The sequence below is a fragment of the Chrysoperla carnea genome, chromosome X (genome assembly GCF_905475395.1).
Source record: "Chrysoperla carnea chromosome X, inChrCarn1.1, whole genome shotgun sequence".
NCBI classification, from domain to species: Eukaryota; Metazoa; Arthropoda; class Insecta; order Neuroptera; family Chrysopidae; genus Chrysoperla; species Chrysoperla carnea.
Window position 1 is genome coordinate 25,443,637 of NC_058342.1, and position 23,775 is coordinate 25,467,411.

The window sequence follows — 23,775 nt, forward strand, 5'->3', positions numbered from 1 at the left end:
ATGCTTTCCATTTATTCTCGCTTTGATTTCTTTTCAAATCCGAACTCTGTGGTTTCTCAAGAAAGACTGACTCAAGTCACCGATAGAGCCTCTTTTTAGATCTTGAGGTTGCTCTAGAGGTTTCTGGTTAAAAGAATGTTCGAGGAAAGAGTTTTATTCTATTCTACTAGCTTCTATTGTCCTTTTTCTTGTTAGAAAATAGTTTAAGTTAATAAAATTTATATCCAGACAGAATATTTTAAAATAAATAACTTACTTTTAACAATAAAACCTTTGAAAAAACAATAAACTTGGTTGAATTTAAAAGATTTAAAATTCGGAAGAAGGCCCAGAAAGTTCGTGTCCGGTTCTGGCTTGATAGTTCTACTAATCGTCGAGAGATGACGCTAACAGCTCTTGGCGGCCAGTTTAAAGTTGATCATGATTTTAGTTGTCGATTTAAACAAACTTTCTAGATCATTTCTAGAATTTTCTAGAAAATTTCGAATCGGTTTTGACCGTTACACACATTTTATAATTTTCTAGATCATTCCAGAAATTTGTTCTTAAAATCGAAAGTAACATGAGTAAGAAAAGGACAGATATATATTTTTTCACATTTTTGTCACCCAAAACCACCCACTGCCTCCCACCGCAACCAAACTTAAACAACCCTTACAATCAACTTCCCTCCCCAATGGAAAGTTGATTGCTGTTGGTGGTCATAGAGAAAACCATGTGTTCACGTACTAGCATTAGCATTTTATCATTTTATATGTATATTTATAATATATATATATGTATATTAGATTAAACATAACGCTACCATGTAAATATCAGCACAGCCATAAATGCCATATTTTTATGATTTTTAAACAGAAATAATTAAAATCAGATAATTATACATCCATGGTGTGTAAAAATGATTATGACTCAAAATATAATAGCATAGTATATGAATATTATGGATGAAGAAAAGCCATAGCAAAGAACGCGAACCAGGCAAGGTTATGTCAGAATAATAGTTGCAATTTTGTTTTGTTTTGTTTTTGTTTTTTAGTGGAGATGACGAAGGTGTTTCATTTTTATTTTTCTTCAACGTTTACGACTGAAATATTATTTATTTATTCATCTCTTTTTATAATCATTGTGCAGTATTTTTTTCAAGGCTACGTCATAAAACTACATCACTGTTTCTGTTCTTATATTAGAGGTACTATATTCGATTTGTCGAGACTCTTTTTAAATTATGCCGCCGGCGCGGATTCAGTCTTTGTGTTATGCTTATGTTAAGTTAGTTCACCTTATATACTCTATTTTGTGCCAGAGAATAATACCGACTTAACATTATTGACTAAGTCCATCGCTAATAAACCATAGAAGTAATAATATAGAACTGTAATGTGACCATCCAAACCGTTGATCTTCGTAGAGAGAGACCTAAAAAAAGTACGCGTATAGCTGTCTTAGTCTGTCTTATATTACTTCTATAAAATACACAGATATGTACGTGTTTATACAATAATTCAAAATATTAATAGAGCCCTTTGATAGGCTGCGAGACAAAGAGGTATGACGGTCCCTTTTTTAACGTTCAATTGCGTTTCCTATACTTTTAAGCCTCTATGTTATATATAACCTCTTTGAAATAAACTCAAGTAAAATATCATTGAAATGGCTTTTACATTTAATCCGTTAGCACTCACGTCAATCGTTCGGTAATCCTTAATCACGTGATCAAAGATTTGCTCACGTGTCTTATACATGCGTGAAATATTTCGTGCGTTAAATACATAGAAATGTTATATTATCTCTATGGTTTAATATTTTTTAACTTAATAGAGGTAAATCATAACCTCTACATAATTTTATAAAAATTTATTTGTTAACGTAATCTCAGTTGGTTAAGGCGTAACCAATTGCGTCCGCGGTATTCATAGGGTAGCGGGTTCGATTCCCACCGTTTAATTAATTTAATTAAGAGTTGCGATGGGCTGGTGTAGTGCAAGGTATATGCATGAAGGATATGCACTCAGCCTCTGAAATTGAGAAGCTGATAAATGAAATTATCAGCGGAAAGGTAGTAAAACACATATATGGTATCACAATGGGCTCTATAGCTTAAGTGTGTCCTTCATGGACAACCAATATACCCTAACCTAACCTAACCTTGTTTGTAAAAATTTCTGTATAGGTAATTCCTGAGTAGAATTTCACTTGATTTAATAAATTATTGAATGATTCGACATTTAAAAAGCAAAAAAATATGGTATAAGATGTATTTTGAATGTAGATTCGTGTTTCTTATTCGATTACTTTACGATTTTTACTTCCATATACATGTACACAGCGGGTGAGATATTTGAGTATTAATAATAAATCTGGAATAATGAAATATTTTACTTGAAAATACTCTTCAGGTGGTCTAAATAAACACAAAAATTTTTTAAAATTAACTTCAATTCATGTTAAAATGGAGTTAAATTAGTCAGTTTATATAATTACAAGTTTTTTGTTAATTGTTTTAAGGATATTCTATCTGGCCCCGGATTAACTCGATTCGGATTTCTCGAGGCTTTAAAGTGGTTCGGCTGTCACGTGACTAATCAACTAGTAAACTAGACAATTTGTATGACGTAAATGTAAAAAATACTCTAAAAATATCGAAAATACCAGGATAAATCCGGACTCCAGTGTCTGTGAATGTAAATGAGTATAATTTTAAAATAAAAAATAAATTTACCGTTTTTTCTCCTATATTTTTACTTGAACATACCTAGAATTCATACTTTTCCTATTCTTCATAAATCAACTTGCCCCTCTATTTGCCAACGGCTGCGACGTCGTTGCAAACAACTAGGGTTTTTTTTACTTTTGTAAACTGTATGAGTTCGGTTTGGGGATAAAAGAGTTAAATGGACAGAGTACGATATGTGGAAGTGAAATGAGTGTTTACATAAAATAAATTTTTTTAACAGCAAATAAAACATTCGTCATAATTCAATGGACAACTTTTGAACATTTGAGCTCGAGATATACGAGAATAATATTAGTTTTTAGTATTGGTTTTAAACAAAAATATTGCTATAACTTTTTGTTTTAATTATTTTGAAGAGGCAAACATTTTAAAATTTATGACGGTTATTTATCAAAAAAATCTTTGTAGACGTTACAGTAATCATAATCTTTATATATTTTTATTTTTTTTACTCATACTACTCCCGAAAAAATACAAAAATATAGACTAATACTCTGTATCGAAGGTCAACGGGGGGGGGGGGGTGGGGTGGGGGTGAGAGTAAGAACACGATTCAGGAGGTTTTGGGGATATCTGATGTATGTTTAATATGTAGAGTTAATGATTTATTTTATAGGAGCGGCGGTTGATTCTAGTAGTTTGAAGGGTATTCCCTGGAGGAAAAATGTGAAAAATCACTGGTTCCGACATTTTAAATTGTTATTAATAGTCCTAAATTTGAAAAATTGGTTTATACGTTACATTAGTATCTGATTTACACTAAGAAAATATTATTAAAAAAAGTATAACCAATACAAATTTAGTTCTAAAACAGTGTAGAATGTCATGGCGTCCTGAATGACATCAATCCGTGACATGTAATCATTTTTGTATATGCAGTTTTACAAGTATTTGCAAGTTCTCATCTTTTTGTATTTGTAAGCTTACATAGTCTTTCATATGATGTGACGTAGGACCATGAGAGTACATCTGATTGGTGTTTACTGTCACGTGATTTATGTATGGATTTATGAAAATTATTACCTAAAAATATTAATAATCCTTATATTTTATAAAAATTAATTTTGTGTTTTGTTATCTATATATTATGATTAATCATTAGAAACTTTTATCCAATTGATTTATTCTTATTGGACAAAAGACTCATTTAATGTCAATATTTGATGTGTTCTAAAAGAAAGAAGCATCTAAAAAGTATCTATTGAGGGGGGAATATGACCTTAGTAGTGGAGTACTGCTGCTTGTGAGTTTTTATTTTTTATTTTTGGTTCGTTGTAAGTAGTAAAAATCTTCAACTATTAAGAGTTCAAAAAACTAGTTTCTGTCGCGTCTAATCAATCAAAAGATTTATATCTAATATCAAATATACATGTATATATACTAGCGAGTTTATGTATATATCTTTGGTGCCTAGGGTCCAAACTCGTTACTCGGATTTTGGGATCGCTGAGACGAATATTGCTAGAGAATCGGACAACAGGTACCTGGTGCTCGGGATTCCCAATGTGTCCGAGATACTCTTTATACCAGGTACCTCGGAGACCAATTTTGTTGGGAGAATCGTGCTCAGTGACCCCAAAAACTCCGAATAACGAGTTTGATCGGTTATATAACGAATTTTCCGAAAACTCCAGGAGACGGCGGGGATACCGTTTACCCTGGACACCATGTACCTCGGAGACCAATTCTGACGCCATATTTATGTTCAGCGACCCCAAAAATCCACGAGTAACAAGTTTGGAATCATTTTCATCACTATTGACCAAATTGTAAATTTAGTATTTTTACGGTTAATTTAAAATACAATTCTAAAATGTATATTATTTAGGTCACAAAATTTCCTGATGCTCTAACGAATCGAATGCTGAAAATTGCTTTCAAATTCGACTTACTCTTCAAATTTTTCGAACTTCATTGCTTCGTTTCTGCGACTAGTACTCGTTACTCAGTATTCGGTACATACGTTTTGTTACACCTCTAACTTCTATGAGCTCACTATTTACAACCTGAAAAAAGTGTCCAATTTATTTGCGACCCTGTAATTATATCCGTATAGAGTGATTGCACTTATAATTTTATTATTTTTATTTTTTAATAAAAATACATACATAACACAATGACTAATATTTTCAAAGAAATGCCATTTTTTTTTTCAAAAATTACCATATATGTGTATATTTAAAATGAAATAAATCTAAATTCAAGTCACAATTGAAAATGGCTTCGTTGCGTTCTTACAACAACGATGAATTCAAATCAACAGAACATATCAATTAATTAAAAATACAGTAACTTTAGCAATACCTACTAGCTACAAATAACAAAAAATAAAACAGAGCTCCATCACTTAAGTTATATTTCCCTCTCATAATAGACTCCGTTTTTTGTTTCTTGGACCTCCAAAATTTGTCTTTTACTGCGCAGGCTAGTCTATATACCAAGTGTGTTTGTACCACCTAGGCATATACATATCTGTAGTATGACTGAATACATTCGTTTAGTAATGCATCTAAGCGAGAGGTATTATATACATGTATTGTAAGACTACAGATACGATATGACAGATCTTCTGTTGTATGCATGCAGAGAGTGGGAGTTTTGTTGCAAACAAATATTATTAATTGACTAAATAACTCCCACTCTCCAAGCGTCTTCCAACTAATGTTCAATACATGTATATAATACCTCTCGCATAGATGCATTACTAAACGGATGTATTCTGTCATACTACAGATATGTATATGCCTAGATGGTACAAACACACATGGTATATTTTAACGTAAAGTCAGGAGCAATAAAATCATAGCCCGTCCTACCATCCCTATATATTATAAATGTGAAAGTAAGGAAGTTTGTTTGTTAGTTTGTTAAAAGTCAAAAACTGCTCAATGAAGGTCATGATAAAAAATTCGGATTTATAAATCGTAAACTTCGGATTAAAAATAAATAAACATATTCTTACTTCAAATAATCTAGGGTTTCACTTCTTAAATGCTTTCTTCAAATGAATAGAGACGGTTTTGCCAAAATTTTATAGAAATTGTCATCGTTTAGCAGACAAAAACACTTGAAATAACATGGCGAATCCGAAATTAACGCTTCATAAATTCGACTTTTTTATCAAGGGAAAGACCGTACTTAAATATGAAGCAATAAAAACTGCGAAAATCAATATTTCGATATAAAAAGGGCGAAGAGTGGTTCGGAAACTGCAACTCTCAAAAGGCACATTCGTGACCAAAACCCAACCTACATACCGATTTCCAACCTTGTAGCATAGTACTTGAGTAGATATAAAAACTTCGAAAAAGCAGAAATCTCGCCCAAAATTCCTCCCCCCCCCCCTTAATAAAACCGATCCACCTAATAAACAACTCAACATAACGAATTTCAGCTCATTTGAACTTAAAGGGGTTACTAGGTATCTTCAATAACCCACATATTGTCTTCTGGGAGTCATGAAACAGATTTATAACATATCCCCACACCTCTCCTTTGACCTTCGATACAGTGCATAAGTCTATATTTACGGGGGAAATATGACTAAAAACAAAGTTCTGTGAGTAGTAAAGGCCATTAGCAAAAATAAAATAATACCAATACCAGTTTGAAATTAAAAATCTATTTATATCTTTTGCAGTTACTTATAGTTCTTTTTTTTTTTTAAATATGGCTGCGCTAATGTTTGTAGTGTTAGAATAGGGGAAAATGTTAAGGACGATGTAGATTTTCCGAACTCTTTTCTCCATAAGTGTAAGCAGTGGCGTAACTATACCATCTGGGGCCCGTGCAAATTCTTTTGATGGGACCCTATCAGTAAAAATCGTCACGTTGGTTGTACTTAGTTTAATTTTAATAAAACACTTAAGTAGTTATCCAACAATAATAACAATTTTGTTATACTTATATTTAACAATTTTAAAAATATTGATGCTAAGACCAAAATTTTGGTATTTCTGTGTATAAAATCAACTAATTAGTCCATTTCTGGCTGTCTGTCTGTCGACACGATAACTCAAAAACGAAAAGAGATATCAAGCTGAAATTTTTATAGCGTGCTGAGGACGTAAAAAGTTAAATGTAAAAAATGTTCCTTATAAAAAAAAAACTTTTGTCTGAAACATTTATTTGTAAAAAGCGTCATCAACACTGTCTATACATGGTATTTCAATAATTAACTCAGTCAATTGTTTGTTTTCACTTGTTTTATATCTTTCCTATACTGATGTAACCAAGTGGTAAAAAAGATGATAGAGTTTTATCAAACCAAAGTGGCACTGAACAAGAGAGAGTGTAGATACGAGTGCACATACAAATACATCATACATTCTCTCTTGCTCGGTGCCACTTTGGTTTGATAGAACTCTACAGATGAATAGCTATGATTCAATAACTAATAATTAAAAAATATATTCGATCTTGCCAGGATTCGAACCTGGAATCTTCTGATCCGTAGTCAGACGCGTTATCCGTTGCGCCACAAGACCTGTATATGTCCCAAATGAAATTAGCAGAAAAATAAATTTTTAGGTTAATGATTTCCACCAGTATAAATCCGGACTCTAGTGTCTGTGAAACCCTCAAATTTAACTCTAGATCCACGCCTGTTTTCAGATAAATTTTTGGTTAAATAAGTCTAATTTTAAAATAAAAAATAAATTTAGTTTTTTTTCTCCTATTTTATTACTTGAACATACCTAGAATTCATACTTTTCTTATTCTGCATAAATCAACTTGCTCCCCTATTTGCCATCGGCTGGCGACGCCCTAGAACCATAGAATAATAAAAAAAATGCATGTGATTTTATAAATATTCCACCAACTTCCCCTATATGCTATTTAAGCATTTTATGATATGTTTGACTAATGCTTGTGTTATTATCTAGGCTGTAATATATCGTTATTTATCTGATCAGTTTTTTATTACTATTTGTTGTTGAGTTTTATCTGAACGAAAACAATTTTTCATTTCTTCAAGAAACAATATGTTTAAGAAATCTATATACCTGCGTATAGACTAATAAAGTATCTCTGCCATTTATTGAGCCCAAAAAAACTTTTGAGAAACTTATTTAGAAAATGGAACACATTCGCTACTACAGTTTTCGCTAGAAAAATTCTCAAAGCTAGCACTTTTAACATCTCATATGAGCAGAAGTCATGAAGAAAAACGTAAACAACTTTTGACGTAGCGATAAGAAAGTTATAAAAAACAAATGATATACAGATATAACGGTAGTGAAGACCTGTACCAAACGTCATTAAAATCACGTCTACAATTTTGTTTTTTTTTATGTTCAAAAGTGAAAAATTGAAAAATTGATTTGTCTGCGCCATAATACGCGATAAGAAATGGCAACACCGCTATATTATATTAAATATTGATTGAAGTCAGTTTCTTGATAATTATAAACTTTTCAAGACCAATTTTCTTTGGTAGTAAACTAATCACAGCTTCCAACCCTTAATATGAAAAAATTAACACATAACATAATAAATGTATTTGTTATCATTTTCTTCCGAATATAATATACTTTATTAACTAAAATAATTAACGTTTTACCACAAATAACCACTTTTGAGCTAATTTCCATTTCTTCTTCCAGATTCACACATTTATTCCAAGTATAAATAAATAAAGTTAGGCTAGAATAATTTCGCAAATAGTAATTTGCTGTAGAGTTGGTTCAATTTGTGTTAGATCTTACCGAGAAAATGAATGATATACATATGTAATGTGGAATGAACTAACTCTATATGATTTGTACCATATTTTGAACAGGAGTGCCAACCTGGATATTCGACATTGCCAGATGTTGCCAGATAAATAAATGAAATTTTGAAAATTCCTTTGGAGGAAATATTTTTGAAAATCTAAACTTTGAAATATGCTCACAAAAAAATTGATCTTTCAAAACTTTTGACCAGAATACAGCCTTAAGTTTAAAATTCCATCATTTTTAAATGAAAAACTTTTTAATATTTAAGATACTTATAATTAATAGGGTATATTTAATATTTATGAATTTTTTTTTTCGCATTTCTTAATAAGATATGAAAATATCGTAAAGAAGAGAAGACAAAAAGTGAAATTAAAATTCAATTCGGCCCAGAAATACGGATAATATAAGCATTTAAAACTGCTTATTAGACATATATTAGACAGAAACATCGTACATAGTATTTGGCGTCGTATATACTATTTTTGTCATAAGAATTTCATGCTAAATCCTGCTTTACTAGAAAAAGATACAAACAAATCTTTGATGGCTTTCATCTTGATTGTTTTTATTTAGATTAAATATAGCGAAATTTTGAATTTTTGTAGCTTGTTAATTCAAACATGAGATTGAAAAAAAATAAAATCATTGAGAGTCACTTCTAGAGATGATCATAGATAAACTTTAACAATATATTCGTGACTTAAGTTAAAACGAATTATTTTTTTCGAGTTATAAATTTAGCAAATATTTTAATGTGAACCTGCAAATTTGTCTCACTTATAGGTATAAATTCACAGGCTCTAATTCATCATCGTGAAAATGCATGGGCGTCACCAAGAGGGGCAAAGCACCCATGAATTTTTAAAGAAAAAGTTTTCTCCCAAAAGTTGACTCCTTTAACCCTCTTAATATTATCGAATGGGCTTAGTATGAAATAAGAATCAAAGAAATTACCGACAAATTTTCAATCCACCATCTTTTATATTTTTTTTAGAAAATTTTTTCACTTATTAGGACCCTCAGGGGTAAACAAAATTATTTACGAAAACATGTTTCAAACAAAAGTTTAATTTATAATTTATAAGAAACATTTTTTACACTGAAACTTTTGTTCTATCACTTATGGTTTACAAGATAGGCCAAATGGACTTTTGAACTTAAACTCACCTTTTATGTCCTGAGCACGATATAAACAAATTTCAGCTCGATATCTCTTTTAGTTTTTGAGTTATTATGTTGATGGCCAGACAAACGGGAATGGACTAATTAGGTTAATTTTACGAACGCCTATATAAAAATTTTGTTTCTAACATCAATATATCTAACCGTTACAAACTTAATATACTCTGACATTTCATATATAGGATATAAAAACTAAATAAAATCATTTTTAAAAACAAGCTTTTAGGAATAGGATCCCTATAAGATGAAAGTGGAAACAAGAAATAGCAGAAAAATAAATTTTTAGGTAGGCGATTTCCACCAGTATAAATCCAGATTCCTGTGTCTGTGAAAACCCAAAATTTAACAGTAGATCCACGAATGTTTTCTAACTTATCTATCAATATATCTAAGCCTTACAAACTTGGGACTAAACTTAATATACTTTGATATATTTCATATATAGAGTATCAAAACTAAATAAAATCAATTTTAAAAACAAGTTTTTAGGAAAAGGGTCCCTATAAAATAAAAGAGGAAACAAATAAATAGGAGAAAAATTAGGTAAACGATTTCCACCAGTATAAATTCGGACTTCCCAAAATTTAACTCTAGATCCACGCCAGTTTTCAGATAAATTTATGGTTAAATAAGTCTAATTTTAAATTAAAAAATAAATTTTTTCAACATACTAGAATTCATACTTTTCCTATTCTACATAAATCAATTTGTCCACCCTATTTGCCATCGGCTGGCGAGTTCCTTGTGAAAAATTACTTAAAGTAATCAAAGAAAATTCGATGAAAATCAAGGTTAAAAAACGAGTCGGATGAAATTGCAATATAAAACAATGATTATAATTTTTTGCTATAGATACTTTTTTGACTAAATAAAATATTTAAAGTATATATTAGTATATAAGGTTTATGATACCATCAATAGTATATATAATTACATTATATATGCTAGAAATATCAACAATATGTGTAGTGGATACATGTCTTGTAGTATATATGTATATACACATCTATATATATATATATATATATATATATATATAATTATACCTAATATTTTGTAGATGAAGGGTAAGGTATTGTATCTCACCCACCAGTCCACGAGAGAGAGTTAACGCTATCGAATAGTTCAGCTCTTGGCGGGTGTTTTAATGATTAGCATAACCGGTTGATCCGGTCTGAATACACACATACACATATACACGAACATGTAAGATACGTGTATATACTTTTTTTTACCTCTATATAAAGATTACTTACTTAGGTTGCATTATTTGAGATCTTCGATCTCATAGACTTTAGCGCTTTTCTAGGACCAAGGACGTCGCTAGTCGATGACAAATAGGGATGCAAGTTGATTAATGGAGAATAGGAAAAGTATGAGTTCTAGGTATGTTCAAGTAAAAACATAGGAGAAACAAGTGAAAACAAACAATTGACTTAATTGTTGAAATACCATGCATAGTCAGTGTTGATTTCTTTATCACATTACACATACATACATGTGACACATACATAACTGATAATCAAGTATAGTACATATTATAAAATTTCCGCCTAATTGGCGCCCTCACGGGTAAACAGAGATGTTTACGAAAAAATGTTTCAAACAAAAGTTGTTTAATTTTTGATAAGGAACATTTTTTACATTTAAACTTTTATTCTATCTCTAACGGTTTACAAGATGGGTCCTACGGACCCAAGACCCAGTTGACCTATGATGCTCATTTACGAACTTGACCTCACTTTTTACGTCCTGAGTACGCTGTTCAGCTCGATATCTTTTTTCATTTTTGAGTTATCGTGTCCACAGACGGACGGACGGACAGCCGGAAGTGGACTAATTAGGTGATTCTATGAACACCTATGAAAAAATTTTTTTCCTAGCATCATTATTTTTAAGCGTTACAAACTTGGGACTAAACTTAATATACTATGTATATACTAATACCGTCTGTAAACTCGATAACTCAAAAACAAAAAAAGATATCAAGCTGAAATTTTTACAGCGTACTCAGGACATAAAAAGTGAGGTCGAGTTCGTAAATGAGCAACATAGTTCAATTGGGTATTGGGTCCGTAGGTACCATTTTGTAAACCGTTAGAGATAGAACAAAAGTTTAAATGTAAAAAAATTTTCCTGATAAAATAACCAACTTTTGTTTGAAACATTTTTTCGTAAACATCACTGTTTACCCGTGAGGGTGCAAATTAGGCGCAAATTGTATAGTATGTATAATAGTGTAATGTGATAATAGTCATCAACACTGTCTATACATGGTATTTCAATAATTAACTCAGTCCATTGTTTATTTTCACTTGTTTATTTTAAAATAAGACTTATTAAACTTTAAATTTATCTGAAAACAGGCGTGGATCTACTGTTAAATTTTGGGTTTTCACAGACACAGGAATCTGGATTTATACTGGTGGAAATCGTCTACCTAAAAATTTATTTTTCTGCTATTTCTTTTTCCACTTTGATCTTATAGGGGTCCCTTTCCTAAAAGCTTGTTTTTAAAAATGATTTTGTTTAGTTTTTATATCCTATATATGAAATGTCAAAGTATATTAAGTTTGTTACGCTTATATATATCGATGTTAGAAACAAAATTTTAATATAGTTGCTCGTAAAATTAACCTAATTAGTCTATTTCAGTTTGTCTGCCCATCAACACAATAACTCAAAAACGAAAAGAGATATCGAGCTGAAATTTGTTTATATCGTGCTCAGGAAATAAAAAGTGAGTTTAAGTTCAAAAGTCCATTTGGTCTTGGATCCGTAGGACCCATCTTGTAAACCATAAGAGATAGAACAAAAGTGTCAGTGTAAAAAATTAAACTTTTCTTTGAAATTTTTTTTCTTAAATTACTTTGTTTTCCCCGGAGGGTCCAAATTAGGGCAAAAATTTAGTTTTCTTTTTCTCAAAAACTATAAAAGATGGTGAGTTAAAATTTATAGGTAGCTTAATTGATTCTAATTTCATACTAAACCAATTCAATAATATCAAGGGGGTTAAAGGAGTCAACTTTTGTGAGTAAATTTTTTGTTTAAAAACTCGTGGTTGCTTTGAACTATTCTTGTAAATCTCTAGAAAGGGGTAGCTGCCCCTATGTGCTTCCTTTTGGCGATGCCCATACTTAGGACTAAATCAAAATTTCAGAAAATCCGGTAATCGTTCCAATAAAATCAGAAATTTTATTTTTGTCATACCTAAGGCTTTTTTTTCGTATGAGGACTCTTGAAATTTAGCCAGCTAGTCATTTTATTTTTCATAGCAATAAGTACATAAATTAGCCAGTTTTTTAATTTCAAAAATTTACTTTTTTTGTAAATTGCAATTCTAACTCTTCCGACTCAAAAGGTTGCCGACACCTGGCTTAGACTATAGAGTGAACTAGAAATAGGTGAAAATAACAGTATGTTATACAAATAAATAAGTTAGTGACACATTTTTCATGCCGAAACGGCGAAAATTCCTTAGTTTATGGAACAGCTAAGGATGCGATCTTACCGGTTAAATATACATTTTTCTTAACTTATCAAAAAACTAGATGTAAATTAATCGGACAATTAACTAATAAGTTTTTAATTCCATCTAGCATATCTACAACGTATTAGCAGAGCTATTAAGCATAACGCGGGATATATAAATTTTAAATATTAAATGAAATTTTCATCTAACACTTCCAGATTGAAGATTTAGTTCCGAACAACCCATTTGTACATAAAAGTAATATGAGTTTTTGACACCAAAATTTTATACTCTCTTTTAAAATATTGTATTCTAGATGCTGTAGATGCTGTGAGTTTGTGTTAAAGTTTTATTATATTAAAAACTTTAGCCTTATAGTATAGTATACATTTATATTATATTAGTCGAATAAATAAGCCGGAAAATACTGTAAAATGTTGAAAACCTGTATGACAGCATTGATTTCAAAAGTTATTCTTTCTACGTGTTCCTTAGATCTTCCACACCACTAACCTCTGCCTTCAAAAACAAGGGTAGTTTTAACTTTTCTAAACAATCCCAACCAAAAACAGTCTATAAAATGAATATTTTGCTTTCGGAATTGACTCTGTCTGTGATCACGAATATAAGGTCTTATTGTTACAGCACCACACTTCAGTAAGGGATTCCACCAAAATTCGAAAATGCGACCAAAATTCGAAAATTTAAATAATTCACTCCAAAATTGAATCACAGGAGGTTTTTTGGTCTCTGATTACAAATGATATGTCAAATTTACGGAAAATTTACCCTTCATCTCTTATCGACCACCCTCTGGGGTAAAATATCATGTATTATTTATTATAATCGAGTTACGTATCGTTTTCGAGGGTTTTAGGATCGTTGATTACACATTTTTTGTCTAGTTTACGGAAGTTTAATCCCTTGATTCCTTTTCGAAAAACCCCCTAGGGTAAAATAAAATTCAAGTAACAGCTGAATTTTATTTTATTCAATAGATAATACTTTTCTCAGTAACCTCCAATAGGTTTAAAGGCAGCATCCAACGTGTTATCACTGCTTCAGTCAAAAACTTGAATTTTGTTAAAAAAAAGAACTTTATATTTCTATTTCTATAAATTTTCTTTTGCAATATTCCATTCCAACGTAGATTCCATTTGGTTTTGTTGAATTTTCTTTACTCGAAGCACTCTTACTCGTTTATGACTTTTCCCTTTGTATCTAAAACAATGTTGTACTTTGGCGAAGACTACATTCCGACTGAAAGTAAAGAGGAGACTGTCAATGGTTTTCGCCTTTTTGGTCTTCGGCTGCACTGTGGGCGGGTTGAATCTCCGGCAAGTTTCTAATTAATAAGTTTTTGTTTTCTTGTGAATGCAGGACACAGATAAAGTGTATTTGATTTTTTTATTTTTGATTTGCCAACGTTTCGACCTCAATTGGGTCTTTTTCAAGGCTCAAAAACATATTAATGTAGAAATTAGGGGTGATGAATGTTTTTTGAGGTCAAATTAAAAATAATTCACTAGGGAACAGTGGTTTGTCGACCTACCGTCACCTTTCACCCATCAAGATCTCAAAATGTTGGGAAAGGTCTAATATAACTTTTATTTAATGTTTCATAATTTCGCTAGAATTGAACAAATCTAATAAAAATTACTAAAATGATAAAATCAGCTTACTGCTCCTATTTCAGATTTAAGATTGGAGATCTTGAAAAGTCATGGATATCTCAAATGTGTTGTATTTCTTGGTACAAGGGACGTTCGATAGTCCCGAAGTGGCGAGAGAATTCCGATTGCAATTTTTGAACGATTGTCGGTGTCTTCGTGTATACTAAGTTGTTTATTAAATTAGTTGTTTATTATAAGGAACATTTTTTACATTTGATCTTTTGTTCTAACTCTAACGGTTTACAAGATGGATCTTACGGACTTAAGACCCAATTGACCTATATTCCTCATTTACGAACTCGACCTTATTTTTTACGTCCTGAATATGCTATACAAATTTCATCTTGATATCTCTTATCGTTTTTGAGTAATCGTGTTGACAGACAGACGGAAAGACGGACAGACAACCGGAAATAGACTAATTAGGTTATTCTATGAACACCTATACTAAAATTTTTTTCGTAGCATCAATATTTACAAACTTGGGACTAAACTTAATATACTATGTATATTTCATATATATGTACATGGTATAAAAATACATATTCACAGTGAGAATTTCAAATTTCTAAAACGGAAATTCAAATTTTAAAACGGACTTGACGTCATAGTATGTGGCTTGTCAGATTTATTAACATACTTTAGGGGGCGTCCATAAATTACGTGAGGTGTTTTTTTAAATTTTCTGTCCCTCCCTCTCCCCTTGGTGAGATGTCGTGAGGTTTTAGTCAACCCCCTCCCCCGTCCCCCAATCTCACGTGAGATTTTTCAGAATGTGGGTTTATTACGTAAACGCAGTAATATTCAGTAGATATATAACGTCGAAGTATGAATGAAATAATTTTTTTCCGAACGAATTAGTGAATAATCGTAATCATATTACGTTAACGCTTAAGATTAAATTTTAAACATGTACATACAATTTGGATTAAATTCAACAAAATAGTATAATATTTTTTTGTTTCAATCAGAAAAAAAAATTGCGTGATATTTGTCGAGACCCCCCCTCTCCCCAACGTGAGATTAGATGATATTTGACTCGACCCCCTCCCCCCCTTAATCATCTCACGTAATTTATGGACGCCCCCTTATGGTATTAATTACTTATATTTTGTATGGTATTACATTGAGTTATATTATTCTACGGCTTGTAATTAGAAAACTTAATAATAACGATAGTAAAGTCATCAACAGAGAGCGCTAAAGGACTGCGTTTAAATATCTCAAAATTATAATGTATTTTAAATATTTTTTTACTCTTAATTACAGTATTTTTAAACAGTATTTATATTTTTTACTATGCTATAACGGTGTAAACAATTAAGTAAAAATAAATAAAAAAATACATGAATATTCTCTATTGTAATCCAAAACAAGTAAAATTTTGTCAGTTGTTGACAAAACAAAGTTGAAAATTTGTGATAATTTTATGATAATTTTTGAAATCAATTCTGTTCAACAGTTTTTTAACATTTTAGGAGTATTTTCCGACTTGATTGATTCGACTATATTATATATGTTGTATGTACTGTGTAGTGTGTAGTTCATTCGTTGTACCAGTTGACTGGTCCAGACCAGATCACCATCTCCAATGAAATCATGACTGTTATTGCGTTATTTAACCAATCTTGTTGCCATGCTAACATTTAAAATTGCTTTTTCTCTCAATATTCACAGTTGTATCAGTGTGTTTGTTTGTGTGTGTATAAAATACACCATGTCGCAAAATATGTATTCTATTTGCAATTTTTTTTTTTTTTTTTTAAATAAGAGCAAGCAAGTACAAGAGTTCTTATATTTGGTGAAATTGTAAATGTTTTTTTATGGTTTATATTTAGTATAGTAAACGAATCTTTTTCATACGAAAAACTTCTTTGCTGGATGTATTGACTTGCGGTTTTTTGTATTGGCCTCAGAAAATTATTCTAAAAAAAAGTCTATATGGCTTAAAGTGGAACTTTTTTATATCGTAAAGTAGGTTAGGTTAGGTTATATTGGCTGTCCACGAAGGACACACTTAGGCTATAGAGCCCATTGTGATACCATATATGTGTTTTACCACCTTTCCGCTGATAATTTCATTTATCAGCTTCTCAATTTCAGAGGCTGAGTGCACCTCCTTCATGCATATACTATGCACTACAGCCCATCACAACTATTAATGAAATTAATTAAACGAGGGGAATCGAACCCGCTACCCTAAGCATACCGCGGACGGAATTGGTTACGCCTTAACAAACTGAGCTAATAGGGCGACTTATCGTAAAGTTAATCAGATAACTTTTCAAAGATTTAAAAACGTCAAAATGCTAAAGGAACCTGAAATTTAAGATATTTTTAATAATATAAACTCCCTTATGAATTCCCCCTCCCTTTCGGAGTCTAAAAGACTTTCTTTTTTTTATGAAATACTTTTAATGACGTATAAAGGGGTTTTTGGGGTTGTTGATTTCCAATTTTAAGTTAAAATATTAAATTTGTTACACCCCCCCCCCCCCCCCGCTGAAATAAAAATACCATTTTTTTGAAAGTTTAAATCTTTTCAAAGCATGCAAGGGAGTTTTTAAAGTCGTTGATCTCGAATTTATGATCAAATTGATTCAATTTTCACATCCTCCCCGTTTTTTTAAATTATACCACTAACATGCCTTAAAAAGGCTTAATTTTCATAAAAAAAGATATTTTTGTTTCGGGAGTCTACCTATATAAAGTAAAAGAGGGAGGGGCTTGAAAATTGAGTCAATTTGATAATAAATTCGAAATCAGCGACTTTAAAAACTCCCTTATATGCCTTAAAGAGATTTAAATTTTCAAAAAAATGAAATTTTTTTCAGGGATCTGCTTGGGTAGGCTTAAGATCCGAGATCAGGAACCCTAAAAATCCCTTTTTAAGTTATAAAAATCTTAAATTGCAAAAAAATGGTCTTTTTCATTTAATAGTCAATCAGATCCCCGAAAGCGGGGGGGGGGGGTGAATAAAGAAGTTTATTAATAAAACTATCTTAAATTTCAGATTACTACAGCATTTTGACCTTTTTTTACTTATACCCCCTTTACTTTTACGATATAAACCCCCTTCGTCCCAATGGAGCGGGGATTAAAGCTAAAAAGTTCCACTTTTAAATCATATAGACTTTTTTTAGGATCATTTTTTGAAGAAAATGCAAAGAACCGCAAGTCAATACACGCAGCAAACAATTTTTTCGTAATAATCAAATAATTCTAGGTTCATTTATTGTACTAATTTCATAGAGATGTATTGAAAACTGTTGCATTTTAAAGAGGGAAACTTGGTACAAATTTCAAACTGCACATTACCAACGACATCTGCAAGCTATGCGTGAAGCTTTATTTAACAGAAAATAATTATTGAGACCTATTTACGTTTCTTGAACCGCTTCCCTTATTATCTGTTCTAAATGGTCTAGATTTCTAAACGACCATTAATATTCCTATCAAACTTTTTCAATTTGTGGACACTCTGTACATTTGATGTCAAAAGTGAATTGCTGAATGGCAATATTTTCTAAAGCAGAGATTTTTTTAAAGAATACCTTTTTTTGTAAACCTTATAATAAAAAATTTTTCTATATGGAACCAGCCTAAGTAGACACGCTGTATAAAACAAGATACTCTCCTCATTCTTATTTGTTGGGATATGATCAACTGACATCTATGAGCTACATCTAATACTAATATATAATTGGCTACATTTAATATTAATTTAAATTGAGTGGCCATCTGTAGATTCTTTCAAGTATTAAAAAACTTCATAATGAAAAATACAAAAAACGTGATAACAAAACATAAACAATTAATTTTTGCAGTTCTACAGTAAAATAACTTAAAAACTTAAGTGATATTAATACAAGAAATGAAAAAATTTTAATTATAGTTATTATAGCAATAAAATGCCACGACTTCGCACGTTGACGGGTCATGCGATGGTCAATGCGTGATCATCGGAAACGACGAAAACAAGATCAAGAAGAATTATATCTTTATCAAGATGATATTAATTTTTTAAATGTATGCAGAAAATTTTGAGATTGCTCAAATGAATTTGAAATTTGAAGTATGTAATGTATGTCATCGTCGTTGGTTTGATTTACAAATTAATAAAGATGGGTTTTGTTGTATTTGTCATAAATTTAAAATAAAAAATGAATTGAATATTTTCACAGCGGATAATAACATGGATCCTGGTTTACAACCTCATGTTTTAAAGAAATTAACATTTGTTGAGGAACAATTAAATTAAAAATATTTGTCAATAATTGAAGTATAATTTTCTGTGGGAAACATCTATTTTATATGATACCATTCGCGAGCCATTACAAAGTAATACTTTTAGCTAGTATAAAATTACGGTTTTTATACCTGTTGTCCCCTATTCAGTTAAAAAAAAGAAGATATTTTAGGTGAAATTATTGTATGTTTTTTATGGTTCATATATTTCATTAAAAAAATGTTCATTATGTCATAGACGATGTAGAATTGTTTATGAAAATGTTAATGAATTCAGTATTTATTATTCATTGATAAGAAAGGGAAGCTTTTGAGTTGAAATATTTAATATTTAATAAATGTATAATATAAGAAATTCTAAAAGAATTCAATTTATTTTGCAAGAATTCAGATTGCCATTTCTTTATATTTATTATAATTGAATTTTTTTAACTGGTTGACATTTAGTTTTTCATAAATTGAAATATACATTTTAATATGTAGAATGAGGAACGTTGGTCGAAAGTTAACTTTGCAGTGTTGAATTTTTGTTTGTTTTTGAAAATGGATAGTCAAGTTCAAAAAAATAGCATTACTTATATTATAAATGCGAAAGTAACTCTGTCTGTCTGTATGTATGTATGTTACTACTGAACCGATTTAAATGAAATTTTGTACAGAGATAGTCTAGCCATTCATGAGCAAACATGGCTTAGAGAAGCCACTCAGACTTCTGTAGCTAACATACGAGTAATACAGTGATACCCTAACCAGTGTCAACCAATAATACAAGTAAGACAGAAAGACAACTTTTTTTTTCTACCAATTTCATTACTATTAGAGAAACTGAGATAGGTAGAAGAGACGTATACCTGTCTCGCTTCCTCCTCTATGAGCAATGCGGACTTGCATAAAGAGACACACAATAAACTGTATGGCACGCAATAAACTTATAACAATGGTGGCTTTGACTTAAAATAACTCGCCCACGCCTCTAGACTCTAGACCTTGAAGAAGGACATAGATACTTAATGCGAAAAAAGGGTTGTACAGGGTTGAAATAGTGGTTGAAAGGGGTGTGTTTCTAGTTGTTGAAAGGGATGTGTAATTAGTTGCTCTATTCCCAATTTTGTTGCTCAAGCCGTTTAGCAGAAATCCACGATTAAAGGTGGAGGGGCTAGGTTTACGTCACACTAGACTACCCAAAACGTAATGACAGAACAAACCCAAAAAGTGAATATATTAGAATTTAGTGCTATTTATGTGCTAATTAGTTATTCTAATCCCCATTTTGTAGCTCAAATCGTTTAGCAGGAGCCCCGATTAAAGGTGGGGGGTCAAGCCCCCCAAAACGTTATGATGGCACAGATTCAAAAAGTGAATATATGGCAATTTAGTGCTATTGATGTGTTAATTTGTTGCCCTATTTCCGATTTTGTTGCTCTAGCCGTTTTTGGGCAGAGTCAATTTAGTTTGCGATGTTGAGAGGGGAGGCTAAGGTGGCATGCGTCAAACAATGTTTAAAATTTGTGCATAGCAGCCTTAAATAAATCATATTACATTTTTGACTAGAACTTTTTCAAAAAATGTTTTATAATTTGAAATCATCTATATATGTGTTATTTTATGGCTTCTCCAAAAGCCACCAAATAATTTCATAATTAACCACTCATTATTGTGTCCTAATCACTCTCTGGTGCTAAAAAATGCACTACAAATCATATTACTGACTTGACTGTCTTTTTTTTGAAATCGCTTATTACATTTTTAAATAAATGTACTGTAATTAAATTCGTTTTTTCCAAGTGTGTTTCTCTTGTTTTTTTGTTTTTTTTTTTGTACTATCATTAAATGTATTGTGTTTTTCGAATAGATTGAACGTAGGATATAAATTATTTATATGTTCAACTTTTGATAAGTTTTTTTTTTTTATGTATAGTCAAAATTATTTACACCGACGACAATTGACGCTCATAACAACGAATTAATTATTATGATGGATAGGATGTTTTTTACAAGCTTTTATTTAGTTTCACCTGTCCCGTTGTCTGACTATAATCAAATCTTGCAAGTCAAATTTAATCCACTTCCCGGTTTCAGATTGAACTGACATTGCGCTTGCACATTTAGTTTGGAGGACAATGTATGGTAAGGTTGTGGCGTCCTGATTTTCCCATCTATTCCACTATATTTGAGATATATACATTTTTTTTAGTTTTAAATTAAAAATTTTAATAAAAAATACTTTTTAAGGGACAAGCTTTTATTGTACTAAAAAGTAGAAAATAATTTTATCTATGAGTCACTCATACCCGACTATTTGTAAAAGATTTTCCTTTCAAACGAAACCAAAAAGATCAAAATCGGTCCATCCCTTTAGGCGCTACGATGCCACAGACAGGAAGACACACACACATAGCGGTCCTCATAACATCCTTTTTTTTTAGGCCGAGGGTTAAAAAATTGATTTCACCTGATGTTTTGACTCGATAACGAACGTCTTTTGAAGAAATACAAAAGTTTTTGGACAAAGGTCCTTTGTACTGAAATTGTGAAATTTTAATTAAAATTATATTCGATCTTGCCAGGATTCGAACCTGGAATCTTCTGATCCGTAGTCAGACGCGTTATCCGTTGCGCCACAAGACCTGTGTGTTAGTAAAAATAAGATGAAAGAACGCGTATAGCTTGTGACATACATTTCTTGAAACAAATTGTTTGTAAAAGATAAAAAGTATTTGCGGTCAATAAAACTGCAGCACTACCTTATGTATCAGTTATATTAGGTTTGTGAAGATGGCCCCCATGAAACAATTTTTTCGTTCTTTGTGAGCTTAATCGTTGAACCACCGCAGGGCCACTTTTGACCACCCTCAATTTTCGTTTCGATTCAAAATTTTATTTGTCGTAGCCTACACCATGACCATCATAGGGAAAATAACATAGTAGCATCCCCATTTGATGGTTGAAAAATACACGTTTTTTAAAATGCTTAGTGTCACCAAATATATCTGATGTTTATAAGTGTCGCATTTTTATTGACCGCAAGTTACTTATCGGCAAATAAATGCAGGTACAATCGGATATAATTTTATCGAATATAACGTCGTTATAGCCGATTTTGACTATATTGTCTATTTCGAATAGATTGAACATAGGATTATAAATTATTTATGTTCAACTTTTGATAATTTTTTTTTTCGTTTTATAGTTTGTAGGTTCGTCTAATAGGTTGATGAAGTCTATAGATAAAATAACTTACTGAAGAGGCATTGTCTGAGTGGTTCTCTATGTTATTATATGGAATTATTTAAAATTACGGTCGTTATAGAATTATATCATTAATTATTGAAATACGTTTTATGTTGATTACTTTTAATATAAATATTATTGATATTTTTGGTTTTGAGGTAGTTTTGTTTAGATAACTAATTATGATTTGGTTCCCGATTCGATAATGTAATATTTGCAATAGAGCTGAATGAACTTGTTAAGAAAAAATGTATAGCGCAGGAACTTCGCAAAAATTGATCAAATCGGTTGGTTCTCCAACGCATAAGATCCAAGTAGGTAGGCCATGTTGCTAAAATCGAAAATTACTGGTAGACTATTCGCAGTACGATATGGAAACGGTAAGACTCCCGAAGTTTTGATGATCCGAAAAGAATTACATAATATGCGGTCGTGTCGTGTTTCTTAAAATTAGAAAATTCTGAAAATTTTTGAAAAAAATTTATCTGATATACCGCTGATCGTAGGGACTTGAAACTTGGAAGGGATGTTCTTGTATGAAGTAGGCAATCGATAAGAAAAAATTTTCCCAAATTCCACCCCTAAGGGATGAAATAGGGGATGGATTCTTAACCGATTTTAAAAATTATTTCATCTATAGAATGCTACATTATCAGCAAATTACATGGGGTATATTTTATTTAAAAAAATAAGGTTCTGCACCAAAAAATTAAAGCTTATATAATGGCGAACAAAAGGGCAATTTTGTGATCCAGTCCACGGCTTGACTTATTTTACTTTGCAAAGGAAAACCTAGGCTTTATTCAAAAGGGACTTGCAGGCTTTTGGCTTTGGCTTCCCAGTTCACGACCTGCTATTTGTTTTGGGTTAATTTTATAGAATGCTTGGAGAAGAATTAATTGAGAGAAATTTGGTATTTAGCTTTTAAATTTTCATTTTTAAAGCGGTTTTTGTTTCCTATAAACTTTTTTTCTTGTATAATAAATTCAAACCCCATAAATTCTTCAAGTTTCAATAAAACAAATAATAAAATAAATTTTATATTAAATTCGAATAAAATCGCCGAACAATAAGAGCAAATAAAAAAAAATCCAATTTCAGTTACAGAAATACATACAATTTTTCAAAGAAGTAGAAAAAAACAAGTGAAAACAAACAATTGACTGAGTTAATTGTTGAAATACCATGTATAGACAGTGCCGATTACACCTTCGTTAGTAAGTAAAGAAAGATAAACAAACACATACATAATATATGTAACGTATAAATTTAAAAATATGAACTATAGGTACGTATAAATACAGGGTGTTCTATTATCGATAGCAGAAAATTATACCAGTAAATTAAGATTATCAAGACAAACGGAAAAGCTCTTTACCAAATTTCGATTTGAGGCCTGATTCGGGAGATGTGGCTTTGGGAAAAATAGAAAGATTTATGAATTCACAGGCTTATCAAATTCATTAAATTAGTAGATGTCACTTTTGAATTCATAAAAGGTTTTACCAT

At 31.0% G+C, this 23,775-nt stretch overlaps 1 long non-coding RNA gene and 2 other non-coding genes across 3 annotated transcripts; 1 reads left to right on the top strand and 2 right to left on the bottom strand.

Annotated features, from left to right (window-relative positions):
• Positions 1 to 1,007: 1,007 nt before the first annotated feature.
• Positions 1,008 to 15,576, top strand: LOC123302540. The gene is made up of 3 exons (XR_006535534.1): positions 1,008 to 1,019; positions 10,536 to 10,543; positions 15,433 to 15,576. It is a non-coding gene; the product is annotated as an uncharacterized LOC123302540 (long non-coding RNA).
• Trnar-acg lies at positions 7,152 to 7,224 on the bottom strand. Its single transcript has one exon. It is a non-coding gene; the product is annotated as a tRNA-Arg (tRNA).
• Positions 15,577 to 21,590: 6,014 nt separating the features above from the next.
• On the bottom strand, positions 21,591 to 21,663 carry Trnar-acg. The gene has a single exon. It is a non-coding gene; the product is annotated as a tRNA-Arg (tRNA).
• Between the last annotated feature and the right edge of the window lie 2,112 nt (positions 21,664 to 23,775).